Source organism: Schistocerca americana, chromosome 1 (genome assembly GCF_021461395.2).
Source record: "Schistocerca americana isolate TAMUIC-IGC-003095 chromosome 1, iqSchAmer2.1, whole genome shotgun sequence".
Lineage (NCBI taxonomy): Eukaryota > Metazoa > Arthropoda > Insecta > Orthoptera > Acrididae > Schistocerca > Schistocerca americana.
Genome location: NC_060119.1, coordinates 1,012,627,674 through 1,012,641,138, shown reverse-complemented (window position 1 = coordinate 1,012,641,138; position 13,465 = coordinate 1,012,627,674). Strand labels below are relative to the sequence as shown.

The 13,465-nt window shown below is 42.5% G+C and overlaps 1 non-coding gene across 1 annotated transcript; it reads left to right on the top strand.

Moving 5' to 3' along the window:
• The first annotated feature begins 229 nt into the window (after positions 1-229).
• On the top strand, positions 230-304 carry Trnas-cga. The gene has a single exon. It is a non-coding gene; the product is annotated as a tRNA-Ser (tRNA).
• Positions 305-13,465: the final 13,161 nt, after the last annotated feature.

The following is a 13,465-nucleotide window of genomic DNA, read 5'->3' as shown; positions in this document are numbered from 1 at the left end:
ACACAGTTTTAATCTACCAGGAAGTTTCATATCAGCGAACACTCTGCTGCCGAGTGAAAATCTCATTCTGGAAACATCCCCCAGGCTGTGGCTAAGCCATGTCTCCGCAATATCCTCTCTTTCAGGAGTGCTAGTTCTGCAAGGTTCGCATGAGAGCTTCTGTAAGGCTTGGAAGGTAGGAGACGAGGTTCTGGCAGAAGTAAGGCTGTGAGGACGGGGCGTGAGTCGTGCTTGGGTAGCTCAGTTGGTAGAGCACTTGCCCGCGAAAGGCAAAGGTCCCGAGTTCGAGTCTCGGTCCGGCGCACAGTTTTAATCTGCCAGGAAGTTTCAAATCAGCGAACACTCCGCTGCAGAGTGAAAATCTCATTCTGGAAACATCCCCCAGGCTGTGGCTAAGCCATGTCTCCGCAGTATCCTTTCTTTCAGGAGTGCTGGGTCTGCAAGGTTCGCAGGAGAGCTTCTGTAAAGTTTGGAAGGTAGGAGACGAGGTACTGGCTGAAGTAAAGCTGTGAGGACGGGGCGTGACTCGTTCTTGGGTAGCTCAGTTGGTAGAGCACTTGTCCGCGAAAGGCAAAGGTCCCAAGTTCGAGTCTCGGTCCGGCACACAGTTTCAATCTGCCAGGAAGTTTCATATCAGCGAACACTCCGCTGCAGAGTGAAAATCTCATTCTGAAATTAACTGCAGTCGTATTCTTGAGGTCCGCTGGAGAGTAATACTGCAAATTAGTGTACTTACGAAATACGTTCTGTTACAGGTAAGATCCATTTCAGTCCACACACATCTGCGTTCTTGAGGTCCGCCTGAGAATAATATTGCAAATTTGTGTACTTAGAAAAAACTTTCAGTTAGAAGTAACATCCATTTCAGTCCACACACGTCTGCATTCGTCCCCTCCACTCCTCAGACTATTTCTGCGTTTCGAGAATGAATGTTTCATTTGCCGCGGAGTTTGCGCTGTACCCAAGCTCCCTGGCTGATTAAAGATGCTTGCTGGACCGGGACCCTAACTCGAACGTTTAGGGAGGCAGAAGAAAGGTATCGGTGAAAGAGAAGGTGTGAACGTGTAACGTGAGCCGTGCCAGGATAGCTCAGTAGGTAAGAGCATTTCCCGCGATCGGTAAAGCTCTGGGTTCGACTCCGGCTCCGGCACATAGTTTTAATCTGCCTCCGGTACATATTTTTAATCTGCCAGGAAGTTCCATTTCCGCATGTTGTTTAGCCTGAGGCTATGATTCATTTCTGCTGCTTTTGCCTTCCAGCAGAGAGCAAGAACATCCACGCGACAGCTTGCTCGTCCAGAGACTTGGATTAGATCGATACTGAAGACGTTTGTCACATATAGAAAAATTATCGCTGACTTGTAAATCACGACAGTAGTTTCTTAATAAAGTTACCAGTCTGCATCCCTCTGAGCCGAGCTAGTAATACTTCAGTTAGGCTTGGTGGTCTAGTGGTGCAGTGTGAGCCTGGAGACAGGGACGTCGCGGGGTCGAATCCCTGTCAGAGACAGGAATTTTTCCGGCTGCCTTTAAAGTAGCTATCACCTTGCAAAAATTTGAAGATAAGTCGGAAACGACAGGTGGTTTGGATTCCACGACAAACTGCTGCTTCCCTTTCCCTGGTAGGATTAGTGGGGTAGGTTAACGCCTCACAAGTCGTCACAGTTGGGTGCGACTGAGAGAACTTGCAAACAGGCGGCTGATCATCCTCTTCTTGACGGTCTGCTAGCCAATCATGCCATATGCACACCTGCCAACTTTTGAAGTGGCCTATCGGTAAAACTCAAGCGCGACAAAAATTTAATGATTTTCGACGTACCCCGGCTTAACGAAAATAATACTGCTTCCGGGCTACGAAATACAAGAATTCATGCTTTAAAAAGGATACTTCAATGAAATCACCTCTACTTATATCATAGGCTAATGATTTGTAGATGAACATAACAATCAAGAAGAAATCCATGTTAAACAGCAGCAAGCTTGGTGAATATTGGTTTGGAGCATGCATAACAGCGCTTCCTAGATGAATTAAGTAGATATGCGATAACTATGCTTTACGGAATATAACTTATTTAACGCAACACAGACAATAAATAACGTAATACATACTGCAAATCACATGCTAGTCATAGTTCTGACCTTTTCAGCTTCCTACAAAAAGTCTTGAGAAAATGTTTTGTCGTAACAGGGACTCCTGGTCTTCAAAACAGAAACATTCTCCAGAGATTCATTGGACGTGGATGGCCTGAACTCAGTTCTATTTTACAAGACTAAAAACACGTTTACATTCTGCATAGCTATGGGGTATGGCGAGAATAGAGAGCATTACTCTAGAAATTCGGTTATGCTTAAGGAGTCCAATGCTTCCACCAATTTTTGATATTTGTGCCCACTTGCAGCATCTTGATTTGCTACCAGAGTGTCATCTACCTGAAGAGCTGTAAACTGCCTCTTAAGCTCATTCAACACGTTATCTGCAGTTTCATTCTCTTCCTTTAGTAACAAGACGGGAAACTTTTGCAAGAAAGAACGAATCGAAGAAAACTGTGCATCTTCAATTTGGTCTAACCTAGCAGCTTGAGCATGCTGTAACACATCACTTGTTGATAATGTAGTCACAGGCAGCACAAAAGTAGTTTCTCACTGTCGAAAAGGGATTTCACTGTATCCTGGAGACACCTCACGAAGTTCGAAGTCTGAATGCCTATAACTAAGTCATCATCACTCATTTGATTTTGAATCAAGTTGTATTTAACTTCAAGCAATGAGGAGCTTTAGACAATTTTGGGTTTAACACACTTGGTGAACAACTGCTTTAGTAAATCCATTAGATGTTCTAATAAAAAGTGAACTTGTGGGGAAGAAGTCTGAAGGGAAACATTCAATCTGTCAAATACCGGAATAGTTACACGAAGGAAAGTGCAAGTTGGAGGACAGAACATAAACAATTTTTCCTCACATGCTGTTGCAAAAGTCTTACTTTTTAGGATGGGTACGTCGCATTTGGAAGAATATTCTATTCTTTTAGGGATCCACTGTGTTCAGCTCTAGGTATTCTGAAAGATATCAAGCTTGTGGAAATGTTGTGGGTACAAATTATTACTTCCTCGTTGAAGAAAGAAAGAAGCGGATCCCACTTGTCCAGCACTCTATACAAACATCTGCCTAAAGATAAGCACCTAGTACATACATTCTTCACTATTTTCTTTGTCTCTTCATTCTGCAATTTCTGAAGGCGTTCTTTTCTTTTGACACTCTTCTCTAAGAAATAAAATATACCATCAAGGAGTTCACCCACTCAAGTGATAATCTTCCAGCACCCTTTTTCAGCTGCTGGATTAATCAAGTGGCAAATGCAACCTAGGATGGCAACATACACACACACACACACACACACACACACACACACACACGCACACACACAAAACACACACATGCTCGTGGAACAAATATAATTAGTCCACACGTGGTCAAAGAATATGGGTTAAATCACAACAAGCCAACGGAGCGGAACAAAGACTTTGCGGAGCAGAGCCTGTCGACATGTAAGATTTACATGGAATAACTGTTATCCCAGCTTTAAATTCGATTCCAATGACGACACAGACATCACACGCTTAAAAGTACCAGTCATATCAAAGAATGAGTTATCGACTATTGTGGACTGGCCTTCGACACACGCAACCAATAGGTTGCACGAAAGTGGGGTGATTATCGAATGTCAACGTTTCAAATTGTTGTCCGTGAAGTTGTAAAATGACACCGTCCATCCGTAAGACCGTAAGATGCTGCAACTTTCGTACATTTTACGGGTGAACCGTACGAGTTGGCAGGGTTGCACACGAATTTATTTTAGTAGTATTTCAGGTAGACAATAGAGCCCATCTAATTTCTTAAATACATGTTTCGTTCACGGGTCAGGCAAACAAACTGAGTGTTACATAAGGGGAATGTCTCCGTTAAATGCAGAGGAGAAAGCAGACAGGTGGAATGAGTACACTGAAGGCATATTTGAGGGGGCGGACTTGCATGACGATGTAATACAAGAAGAAACAAGAGGTGACATGGAAGAGATTTGGTTGGTTGATTCGGGGGAGGGGACCAAATAGCGAGGTCATCGGTTCCATCAGAGTAGGGAAGGATGGGGAAGTAAATCAGCCGTGCCCTTTCAAAGGAACCATCCCGGCATTTGCCTGAAGCGATTTAGGGAAATCATGGAAAACGTAAATCAGGGTGGCCTGACATGTGTTTGAACCGTCGTCCTCCCTTATGGGAGTCCAGTGTGCTAACCACAGAGCCACCTCGCTCGGCGCGAAGAGGTAGTGGATCCAGTATTAGAGACAGAACTTAAAAGAGCCTTGGACGACTTACGACCAGATAAGGTAGAAGGAATACATTACATTCCGTCAGAATTTCAAAAGTAATTGCTAGAAAAGTGACAACAAAACGACTATCCACGTTGGTGTGTAGAATGAATTCTTGACGGTATACTATCAGACTTTTGGAAGAGCATCATCGACACACTCCTGAAGATGTCTACAGCCGACAAATGTGAGAATTATTGCACACTCAGCTTAACAGCTCATGCATCCAAATTGTTGACAAGGATAATATACAGAACAATTAAAAAAGAAAATTTATGATCCGTATGACAACGATTAGTCTGGTTTCGGGAAAGGTAAAGGGACGAGAGAGGCAATTCTGACGTTGCAGTTGATAATGGAAGCAAAACTAAAAGAAAGTCAAGACACGTTCATCGGATTTGTCGACCTGCAAAAGGCGTTCAACAATGTCAAATGATGCAAGATATTTGAAATTCCGAGAAACACAAGGGCAAACTATAGGGAAAGAAGGGTGAGATACAATATGTACATGACCCAAGAGGGAACGAGACCAAGAACGAAGCGTTCGGCTTAAAAAGTTTGGAAGCAGGAATGTAGTCTTTCACCTCCAACTGTTCAGTCTATGTATCTAAGAAGCAATGACGGAAATGAAAAAAAGGTTCAAGAGTGCGATTATATTTATTTATTTTATTTTATTTATTTATTTATTGTTCCGTGGGACCAAATTAAGGAGAAGTCTCCCTGGTCATGGAACGAGTCAATACATGAAATTATAACACGATATTAGAAACAGATAAAATGAAATATAAAAAGCCATATTCAGGTGACCAGTCGTACGTTTAAATGAAGAAAATCAACAATGTAACACTGGAATTTGCTTAATTTTTTAGCTCTTCCAGGAGCTCCTCGACAGAATAGAAGGAGTGAGCCATGAGGAAACTCTTCAGTTTAGACTTAAAAGAGTTTGGGCTACTGCTAAGATTTTTGAGTTCTTGTGGTAGCTTATTGAAAATGGATGCAGCCGAATACTGCACTCCTTTCTGCACAAGAGTCAAGGAAGTGCATTCTACTTGCAGATTTGATTTCTGCCTAGTACTAACTGAGTGAAAGCTGCTAACTCTTGGGAATAGGCTAATATTGCTAACAACAAACGACATTAAAGAAAATATATACTGTGAGGGCAATGTCAAGAGGTTCTCGAACTTACACCGCACATAGCTGGAACAGCCCGTATTTGAGCCAGAAATTCCCTTTTTGAATCAGAAGAATTACTCCAAAAAATAATACCATAAGGCATGAGCGTATGAAAATATGCGAAGTAGACTACTTTTCGTGTTGAAGTGTCACTTATTTCAGATGCTGTTCTAATGGTAAATAAAGCAGCATTTAGTTTCTGAACAAGATCCTGAACATGGGCTTTCCACAACAGCTTACTATCTATCCGATCGCCTAGGAACTTGAACTGTTCCGTCTCGCTTATAATATGCCCATTCTGTCTGATCAAAATATCGGTTCTTGTTGAATTGTGAGTTAGAAACTGTAAAAACTGAGTCTTACTGTGAATTAGCATCAAATTATTTTCCACAAGCCACGAACTTATTTCATGAACTACAATATTTGATACTGTTTCAATATTACACACAAGATCCTGCACTACCAAGCTGGTGTCATCAGCAAACAGAAATATTTTTGAATCACCTGTAATACTAGAAGGCATACCATTTATATAAATAAGAAACAGCAGTGGCCCCAGCACCGACCCTTGGGGAACGCCCCACTTAGCAGTGCCCCATTGGGACTGAACATCAATACCACTCTCAATATTGCGGAGAATTACCTTCGGCTTTCTGTGCTTAAAGTAAGAGGCGAACCAATTGTAAGCTACTCCCCTTACTCCATAATGGTCCAACTTCTGCAGTAATATTTTGTGGTCAACACAGTCAAAAGCCTTCGTTAAATCAAAGAAAACACCTAGCGTTCGCAACCTTTTATTTAATCCGTCCAAAACCTCACAGAGAAAAGAGAATATAGCATTTTCAGTTGTTAAACCATTTCTAAAACCAAACTGTACATTTGACAGCAAATTATGTGAATTTAAATGCTCCAGTAACCTTGTATATACAACCTTCTCGATAACTTTAGCAAACACCGATGGCATAGAAATAGGTCTAAAATTGTCAACATTATCAGTGTCTCCCTTTTTATAAAGTGGCTTCACTACCGAGTACTTTAATCGGTCAGGAAACCGACCACTCCTAAACGAAAAGTTACAGATATGGCTGAGAACTGGGCTAACATACATAGAAAAATACTTCAGTATTCTGCTAGATACCCCGTCATGTCCATGAGAGTTCTTGGTCTTTAGTGATTTAATTATTAACTCAATCTCCCTCTTGTCAGTATCATGGAGGAGCATTTCAGGTAACAGTCTCGGAACACTTTTTTCTAAGAGCGCTGTATGATTCCCTGTTGGGACTAGGTTTCTATTTAGTTCACCTGCTATATTCAGAAAGTGATTATTAAATACTGTACATATATGCGACTTATCAGTAACACGGACATTCCCACTATGCACTGATTCTATATCCTCGACCTGTCTCTCCAGACCAACCACTTCCTTTACGACTGACCAAATGGTTTTAATTTTATCCTGAGACTTAGCTATTCCATCTGCATACCACTTCCTTTTTGCCTTCCTAACAACATTTTTTAAGCACCTTGCAATACTGTTTGTAATGGGCTGCTGCATTTAGGTTTTGACTGTTTATAACGTTTTGATATAATTACCACTTTGTCCTACAAGATATTCTTATCCCTCTAGTCAGCCACCCAGGCTGCCTGTTTGCGCTAGTACCCTGTTTTAAACGTTCTAACGGAAAGCAACTTTCAAAGAGCATGAGAAAAGTCTTGAGAAAAGCATTATATTTATCATCTACTGTATCAGCGCTATAAACATCTTGCCACTCTTGTTCCTTTATAAGGCTTACAAAGGTCTCTGCAGCAACTGGATCAGCTTTCCTGAACAGCTGATGACTATATTTAACACGTGTTGCAGCACAAAAATCTTTTAAAGTTAAAATTTGTGCATCATGATCTGAAAGGCCATTCACCTTTTTGCTAACAGTATGCCCTTCTAGTAATGAGGAATGAACAAAAATGTTGTCTATGGTTGTTCTACTGTTCCCTTGCACTCTCGTTGGAAAGAATACGGTTTGCATAAGATTATATGAATTAAAGAGGTCTACCAGCATCCTCTTCCTTGCACAATCACTTATACAATTAATATTGAAGTCACTTCATATAACTAACTTTTTGTATTTCCTATAAAGTGAACCAAGAACCTCCTCTAGCTTTAACAAAAATGTTGTGAAATCGGCGTCTGGGGATCTATAAATAACAACAGTTAGAAGTTTAGCTCCGTTAAATTTAACCACACCTGCACAACATTCAAACACCTTTTCAGTGCAGTACTTTGAAACATCAATTGACTCAAATGGGATGCCGTTTTTCACATACATGGCTACTCCCCCACACCGCAAAGAGGTCCTCGAAAAGCTGCCAGCCAACCTGTATCCCGGTAAAGGAAGCCTCTGAATTATCTCCTTATTTAAGAAGTGTTCAGATATACCAATATTTCAGAGTCAACATCTATAAGCAGTTCACTAACTTTATCTCTAATACCTTGTATATTTTGATGAAATATACTAATTCCCTCATCACTCTGATACCTAAGCTTTGTCAAAAGTGATTCCCTTGTTAGAGAGACTTCCCTTAAGCAGGAATACCTATCAGCTGACTTCAATGTAAAAAAGGTGCAGCTCTAACACCCACTACTGCAGGAATTTTCCCATGAGTGATCCCACCAACCCCACCTATGCTGTCACCTATAAGCTTTGCCAACCTCCCCTTCCCATACCTGTTGAGGTGCAGGCCATGTCTAGTGAAACCCGTCCTGCTGATAGACTCCACCGACACCACTGAAATGTGACCCATGCTTTCTGTCATCAGCGCACCCCCAAGTCTCATGTTATTACGCCTGACGGCGTTCAAGGTGAAAGAATATCAAGGATAAGATGAATGAATGAATGAGCGTATGGCAAAGGTGGACGGGAGACCCCTCGCGGGGCGGTTCGGCCGCCGCTCCACAAATTCTTTGACGCCACTACGGCGACTTGTGGGTGAATGAGGATGAAATGATGATGAAAGACACACAACACCCAGTCATCTCGAGGCAGATAAAATCCCTGACCCCACTGGGAATCGAACCCGGGACCCCGTGCACGAGAAGCGAGAGGCTCTGAGCACTATGGGACTTAACATCTATGGTCATCAGTCCCCGAGAACTCAGAACTACTTAAACCTAACTAACCTAAGGACATCACACAACATCCAGTCATCACGAGGCAGAGAAAATCCCTGACCCCGCCGGGAATCGAACCCGGGAACCCGGGAGTGGGAAGCGAGAACGCTACCGCACGACCACGAGCTGCGGACGCGAGAAGCGAGAAGGCTACCGCAAGACCACGAGCCGCGGACAAGGATAAGATTCACTGATGACATTGCTATCCTCAGTGAAAGTGAAGTGACATCTCTAAGGTGTGTTGAATGGTATGAACAGTTTAATGAGTATAGAATATTGTATGAGAGTAAATCGGAGAAACGAGCATAGGGAGAAACTTAAGATCAGAATTGAGTATCACGAAGTAGACGCAGTTAAGGAGTTCTGTTACCTAGACAGCAAAATAATCAACTGGCATTGGCAAAAAGGGCATTTCCACCCAAGAAAAGTCTACTAGTTTCGAACATAGGCCTTAATTTGACGAAGAAATTTCTGAGAATGTACGCTTGGAGCACAGAATTCTTGTGTAGTGTAACATGGGACTGCGGGAAAACAGCCGAATTAGAAAATCGAGGCATTTAAGATGTGGTGCTACACAAGACAATTAAGTGGACTAATAAGGCTCATAAGGAGGATATTCTTCACAAAATCATCGAGGAAAGGTATACAGGGTGTTACAAAAAGGTACGGCCAAACTTTCAGGAAACATTCCTCACACACAAATAAAGAAAAGATGTTATGAGGACATGTGTCCGGAAACGCTTACTTTCCATGTTAGAGCTTATTTTATTACTTCTCTTCAAATCACATTAATCATTGAATGGAAACACACAGTAACAGAACGTACCAGCGTGACTTCAAACACTTTGTTACAGGAAATGTTCAAAATGTCCTCCGTTAGCGAGGATACATGCATCCACCCTCCGTCGCATGGAATCCCTGATGCGCTGATGCAGCCCTGGAGAATGGCGTATTGTATCACAGCCGTGCACAATACGAGCACGAAGAGTCTCCACATTTGGTACCGGGGTTGCGTAGACAAGAGCTTTCAAATGCCCCCATAAATGAAAGTCAAGAGGGTTGAGGTCAGGAGAGCGTGGAGGCCATGGAATTGGTCCGCCTCTACCAATTCATCGGTCACCGAATCTGTTGTTGAGAAGCGTACGAACACTTCGACTGAAATGTGCAGGAGCTCCATCGTGCATGAACCACATGTTGTGTGGTACTTGTAAAGGCACATGTTCAAGCAGCACAGGTAGAGTATCCCGTACGAAATCATAATAACGTGCCCCATTGAGCGTAGGTGGACGGAACTAAAATGAGCTCTAACATGGAAATTAAGCGTTTCCAGACATATGTCCACATAACATCTTTTCTTTATTTGTGTGTGAGGAATGTTTCCTGAAAGTTTGGCCGTACCTTTTTGTAACACCCTGTATATGGCAAACACTGACAAGAAGAAGGGACAGGATTGTAGGACATCAGTTACGACATCAGGGAGTAACCCCTATGGTTCTACAGGGAGCTGTAGAGGGTAAAAAATGTAGCGAAAGGCAGAGATTGGAATACAGCCAGCAAATAACTGATGACGTAGATTGCAAGTACTACTCTGAGATGAAAAGTTTGGCAAAGGAGAGTCATTCGTGGCGGACCGCATCAAACCACTTTCCCAGCAATGCTGACTTCGTCTCCATAGCTGAACGGCCAACGTGGCAGAATGCCATGTGAGAGGCGCGGTTTCGATTCCCGGCCTTGTGGGAGATTTTCTCCGTTCGGGGACTGGATGTTGTGTTAAAACTGCAGTAGCAGACGTTACAAGGGAGGCTTTCAGGATCACGAACAGTATTACTGTAAAACCTCGAGAGCATACATATCGTGAATAGTGTAGCAACTCCTTCCTTCCTCCCATATAATTACATCTCGTGAAATGACGACTATGGGAGAAATTAGAGCTTAAACGGATGCATATCGACCGTTGTTCTTCTCAGGCACCATAGGCGAACAGAACAAAAGAGGGCACATGAGAGTGCTACCAAACTACGACTCTACCGCACACTGGCTATCAGGATACAGATGCAAACAACAGCCCCTCTCCTCTGACCAGGAGGGCCGCACTGTAATACCATCTTCTACACGGCGCCCACTTAACATTCTGCCAGTCTGGACTTTTCGACAGCAAATTTACACATAAGAGTGATCAATCACAAGACGAGACAGCTTCTAATATTCCACAGTCGACGCGTCTCCACGCATCACGCGACGCAGCGCTTAGCGCCTGTTAGTATGATGTATGGGTTACGGCCAGCTGTTCGGCCATTGAAACCGGACGCCCCTTGCGACGTGATCGTTGCTGACACAACGCCGACAGCTTACACGAACGCACCGGCTGAGCAATATCGATTTGGGAAATATTCATTCCCGAGCTCCGCGGTCTCGGGCGAGTGTACAATATACGGTCAGCTTTGAAAGTTATCTCCAGTTTTCAGTTCGCTACAATATCGGAAACAGATGACATATGTCAGTTTAGGTTGAATGAAACTTCCGATAACGATTTACTAACTTCCGATAACGATTTATTAAACTGGCGGACAAGTAACTCACCATACTGAAGATTCATGACATTGTCATACCGTAACACAAATGCTGAGGCACTGCAATAAGTTTTTGATAACAAATAATTCTCAACTTCAATTACGTGTTTTGCCACTGTGTAGCGTAGAACGTAAATCACATCATTTCAGGGTGTATTCGAAGCACTGAAATTTACAATGTGACGCTCTTTTTCCGCCAAGTGTAACTCATATCACGTGATCTCACCAGCCAGTGACAACAGATATTCGGAGCACAGGATATGTGATGTGGTCAGCCACTAGCAACATCACAGTTACGAAGCGTGAACACACAAATAAGAGAAGTTAGTGGTTTAAATGAATATACATACAATATAGCTACAAAAACATTTCCAAGGATGTGGTTAGGCAGGATATGAAGAGCAGCAGCAGGTGAATATTTCTGACGAGCACGATATAAATTTCACTGCTGTGCACCGAACTTTTCGTGTATTGCCTGGCTGAATGTATGTTCCGTTAAGCACTTACTTTTCCAAAGAAAAGCCATTTACATGTGAAACTGTTCATGAACTCACATAGTACTTTTTTTTTTAAAGATAATTATACTTTTTCCCATCATTATTGTTTAATTTGCAATCTACGAAAGAATTAAAATTAATGCGAAAAACTAATCTTGAAACTTGGTCTTCTTTTTGCGTTTTTTACTCTTTGAGATATATGAAACACATCTGTGCCAGTAAAATTTTAAGTAATGGCGCAACGGCCGGTCCTTTGGGCGCAGAACTCTTCTAAGTGGCTGATCCTCGACTGAAGAGTCTACGCTCCATGGTTTAAGAAATTCATCGCACATTCTCACACATAACATAATTAACACTGCGTAAATGGAAATTTTCTTTGAAAGTAACGCTTCTCAAACCACCATTCGCAATATTGTCCCGCGGCTTGTTAGAAATGTGAACAGCTGTGACGTCACGCTCATTGCAATGAGCCTACGAGAAAGACACATCGAAAGCATCTAGTTCTTACGAAGTGTTGCATAGTCTGTGATACACTTTGCTAAGGCAGCGGCTTGTATATGCACTTTGTTTTGTTGTTGGAAATGGCGCATTTTCTTTGCAGCTTAAGTTTTATTTCGGTGTTATTCTCTAGTTTATGTTTTATTGCTGTAGTATTATTCTGCAGTAGCGGGCTTAAGTAAAATTCTTTGGTGGAGTACCAGTCCTTACCAGTCAAAATTACAGAGATTTAACTGAAAACTAAAACAACAAAAAATTCCTGGAATTCTAAAAAATTTCCGCGTTTTTTCCCGGATTTCTCCCGAATGAAAAATTCCAGGGTTTTTCCCGATTGTCCCGAAGCTTACACACCCTGCATTTGTTAGTAAACTATGAAACTGATTTTTTTCTCTACTCGGGCAGCTGGCTGCTAAGGCTGTTCAGCCAACTGATATTACAAAATAAAACGTAATTTTTAAATTCAAAACGAATAAAATAGCACGCGTAAAATACAATAAATGATTATTCTGATAATATCGTAACACACACAGATGGTGATCGTGGTGGCTGGTGCTTTGATGCTACCGGCAAGTCTATGTACGAGGGTTGGAACTTTAGTAGTGGCAACTATCTATTTACAGCTCGTACTAAACAGATACGTGTTTCAAATTTTTCTGACCTTCAAAGTAGTCACCAGCATCGTGTATAACATGTTGCTAGTGATGTAGAAGTCGTAGGATACTCTTAGCATTACCAGTTGTGTTCACATTTCGAGCGGCACGGTCTATTGCCCGACGAATTTGTTCAAATCAAATGGTTCAAATGACTCTGAGCACTATGGGACTTAAAACAGCTGAGCTCATCAGTCTCCTAGACTTAGAAAAAAATGGTTCAAATTGCTCTGAGCACTATGGGACTTAGCTTCTGAGGCCACCAGTCCCCTAGAACTTAGAACTACTTAGACTTAACTAACCTAAGGACATAACACACATCCATGCTCGAGGCAAGATTCGAACCTGCGACCGTAGCGGTCCCGCGGTTCCAGGCTGTAGAGCCTAGAACCGCCCGGCCACCGCAGCCGGCCGAGACTTAGAACTACTTAAACCTAAGGACATGACACACATCCATGCCCGAGGCAGGATTCGAACCTGCGACCGTAGCAGCCACGTGGTTTAGGACCGAAGCGCCTAGAACCACTCGGCCACCGCGGCCCGGCCC